The sequence below is a fragment of the Alexandromys fortis genome, unplaced genomic scaffold (genome assembly GCF_014885135.2).
Source record: "Alexandromys fortis isolate MF-2015 unplaced genomic scaffold, M_Fortis_MF-2015_v1.1 scaffold_235, whole genome shotgun sequence".
NCBI lineage: Eukaryota > Metazoa > Chordata > Mammalia > Rodentia > Cricetidae > Alexandromys > Alexandromys fortis.
This window is the reverse complement of record NW_026068114.1, coordinates 1,785,896-1,789,944: the sequence shown is the minus strand read 5'-3', so window position 1 is coordinate 1,789,944 and position 4,049 is coordinate 1,785,896.

The window sequence follows — 4,049 nt, the reverse complement described above, 5'->3', positions numbered from 1 at the left end:
AGTCCCGACCAGAACATAGACAAAACATACCACGCCTAAGGCTTAGGGAATTGCCAGAGGGGGTTGGAGGCTGAAGGAACAGCATAGAAGTGTGGTTGGAAAGAGTGTTAAGCGCTGGAAGCTGTCGAGATAGATATGTTTATCATCTTCTGGATAAGACATGGCCATTGCAGGATTGGAATCCCTGCAGCTGTGGTCACCTGCACAAGACTGGGCCCTATCAACATTTCCTCGTGGATGGAGGAGGAACTCTTGCCGATCCCACACTCCTTGGAGGACTACAGGCAATTAACAGTTGCCAGGAAAGACGGCGTATTTTTCTTCAGAGTGAGAGCCACTGAAAAGTTGGTTTTTATCCAGTAATTAAATCTCTACTCGGGTTCATGTAAACAAACCACCCCACTCAAACTCAGTGGGTCACAAACAAAAGTGACAGGGAAGTAGGAGGGGCCCTGCTAAGGAAGAAAGGGTTTCCATGGGAGGGGGCACAGAGACGAGAGAGTAATGGGGAGAGATGACTAAGATTAATTATTTATGTATAAAGTTCTCAAAGGATAAATAAAAGGAAGTAAGGGAAGAAGAATTGGAAGGAGAGAGGGAGGGGAAAAGGAAGGAAGAAAAGAGAGAAGGGAGAGGAAGAGAGGGAGGGAGGGACCACCAGCACATGAAAAGTCTCTGCTGTGCCTGCCTGTTGTGGCGGGAAGCAAGGGCAGGAGAGAGTGGATAGAGATGCAGGTTTGCGTTTCCTGGTGGCTGCACTGCTTGAGAAGAGGAGAGACAGAGGTGGGTTCTGACGCCGAAAAGGGACAGTGATGGTCGGGGGTGAAATAGGAGAGAAGGGTGATCATTACAAAGACTCTGGCTTTGTGGTGTTTTCCTTCAGCTCTCCAAGTGGCTCTCTTAGTGGAGACTGAGGAAGATCTGGGGATGATCCAGCCCTTCCAAAACTATCATGAGTGCACCACAAATTTTTTTTTCCAGGCTTTTTCCAGAGGGACTGTGAGCCATGTACTGGCTGACCAAATATTTGAGAAACACTCAGCCCTTCTGGGACTTGTGAGGTTCTGACTCTGAGTAAACATATGGATATCTGAGGTAGCCATGGAAACGCTCCACTGGCATCTCCTGCCATAGGAAGCAGGACAAGCCAACAACTGCCCTGCTCTGGATCCAGCATTTCCCCATCTTTCCTCCACAGGCTGGGGCTGGAGCTCAGCAGCACCGTCTGCTTAGACTGTGCAGGGCCCTGTATTCCATCCCCAGAACTGTTAGGAAAACAAAACGGAATAAAACAAAACACAAAACTGCTCGTCTGTCATTTTCCCAGGTTCTGTTCTGGCTCTCCGGAAAGCCTCATTAATTCCTCTCCACAGGACACCGCACTGAGCTATGCAGAGGCTGTTTTCTTGCTGAGGCTCCCGTTCTTCTTTCCCCACAGTTTGTTTTCTTTCGGAATGGAAATTCATTTATGCAAAAGAAAGAATGAACCCTTGTCGTCCCATTCTGTCTTCCCACGCGTCTGTCTTTCCCTGAACCCAGGGGTATGATCCAGGGACCACAACCCAGTGAGAATCACCTAATTTTCTGTTCCTGCACACTAAGGGCCACAAATCGCGGAGGTTTAAAGTAAACCCGCTCACCCTCCTCCAGCTCCCAGACCAGAAGCTCAGGCATCCGTTAATTGGGTCTTCTGATCAAGGCATTACAAGCTGAAATCAGGCATCAGCAAGCTGTGTTTCCTCCTGATGAGTCTGGGGGAAGAATTCACTCCCAGTCTGTTTAGGCTGTCAAATGCATTCAGTCCTTTGTGACTGTGGGACTGAGATTGCCCTTTGTCTGTCTGTCTGTCTGTCTGTCTGTCTGTCTGTCTGTCTGTTGAGGGCTGCTCTCAGCTCCTCCTGGTCTCTGACTCCTTGCTACATGTATGCCTTCTCTGTCCCACACAGGCGATCCTCCCGACACGGAAACCCTGTTTCATGCCTTTCTTCAGGGAAAGTTCTGTCCCCTTAACATGCACCTTCATCAGGTTCGTTGACCTGGGATCCTAATCACAGACGTGAAATCTTGCTTTCTACAGAATTTAGAATAATCCCAGGCATGAGAACTCATCACTGGTTTTGTTCCCATTCAAGGACATTATATAAGGTTAAGGATTATGGGGTCATCTTAGGGTTCTGCCCACCACAATGTTATGAAAACATATAGAAGATGGAGAGATGTTTCTTTAGCCAAGAGTACTTGCTGCTCTTCTGGAGGACCCAGGTTCAAACCCCAGCACCTACATCAGGTGGCTCACAGTAGTCTATAACCCCAGCTCCAGAGAATCTGATCCCTCTGTCCTACACGGGCACCTTCACTCGCACGCACATTCCAACCTGCAGATGCACATACCTACATGTAATTAAAACTAATAAAAAGAAACCTTTTTGCCAAAACCCTACTTTAAGTTCTATTTTATTTTATTTTTATTTTTTTGGTTTTTTGAGACAGGGTTTCTCTGTGGCTTTGGAGCCTGTCCTAGAACTAGCTCTGTAGACCAGGCTGGTCTCGAACTCACAGAGATCCGCCTGCCTCAGCCTCCCGAGTGCTGGGATTAAAGGTGTGTGCCACCATCGCCCAGCAAGTTCTTTTTAAAAAGGATAACAGACCTCTGCTCTTCCAGAATAAATGAAATCAAATTAATCCTCCTTCCATAACAATTATATTGCTATTTTCAGACAATGGAGGAAAACTCTTTAAGGCTTCAGTTTGCTAGGGGAGAGAGAAACTGTAAGGGAGGGGCCTGAGAAGCCCTAATTTTTTTCTTGGTGACAGAGTCTCGTCATCTGCACAATGAGCTATAGCTCATGTTGGGTGTAGCAGTTTCACTTAACCAAGCAGGCAGGACTCTGACTCGAGACCACTGAAGCAACTGACTGATCCAGGAAAGATCCCCAGCACCAAAGAGCCAGCTACTTAGTTGGGTGGCTCCAGAAAGCCTTGTGAGAGACTTTGGACTGGGTCACACCTGCATAAGAAAAAGGCTAGCAGATTGAGCAGAGAGTCGCTACCAAAGGATTGAGCGTGGGCCAGAGATGCTTGAGTTAGAGACAGAAACATTGGAAAATGGATGATGGCATCATCCAGGTTGGAGACCTCGGGGATGCTGCATGAGCACCCACAGACCCAGCCAAGATAGCAGAAGGGTGTTTTAGGGACCAGTGCCAGGTTTTATAATAAGCCCAGCCCTATGAAAGCCTAGAAGCAATATTGGCAAATTCCACAGGGGAGCTGGATTGTGATTGAGTCCTAGCCAACTAAAGGGTACTAAAAAACTGTGGACTTCTCTCTCAGTCACCCTATTGAAGCAAACACAACCCCAACGTGGTCGTAGAGGAACTCAGTTGTCCACTAGAGCAAAATCAGTTCGTAAATTTGATGATGATGAATTAACCTAACTACAAAGAACTAAGACGTTCTACTAGGACCTGCACATTCTTCAAACACATATAGAGCATTCATCAAGATAGGCCACATTTGATGAGCCATAAGTCCCAATAAAATGTTTAATTACTAATTATGTTTGTTGACCATAAAACTATATTAGAATTAATAACAGTAAGACATCTGTGAAATAACCAAATATTTGAAACTTAAATAATATCCTGTTAAATAAGAGTCAAAGTAGAAAAGATAAAAAAAAAAAAACCAACAAAAAAAAAACCCTGGAAAATGTTTCAAACATAAGGACACTCACAATACTGCACAGTGAAGCTGGCAGGCTGTACAGCTAAACAGGCAATAATCAGAGGGAAATGCACAACTTGCTATGACTGGACTAGAGAAGGGAATCTTTAAAATAACCATATCAATTTCTATTTTTTATATTTTAACATAATCTCTTTATTGATTCTTTGGGGCCATCAAATCATGTACCCCAATTCCGATCATCTCTCAGTATTCCCACATCTACCCCTCATCCTCGCAATGTCCCCAACAAGAACATTTTTTTAAAACGTTAAAAACAAACAAGTCCCACTCCTCTGTCTTTCCTGTCTCTGCACTTCTTT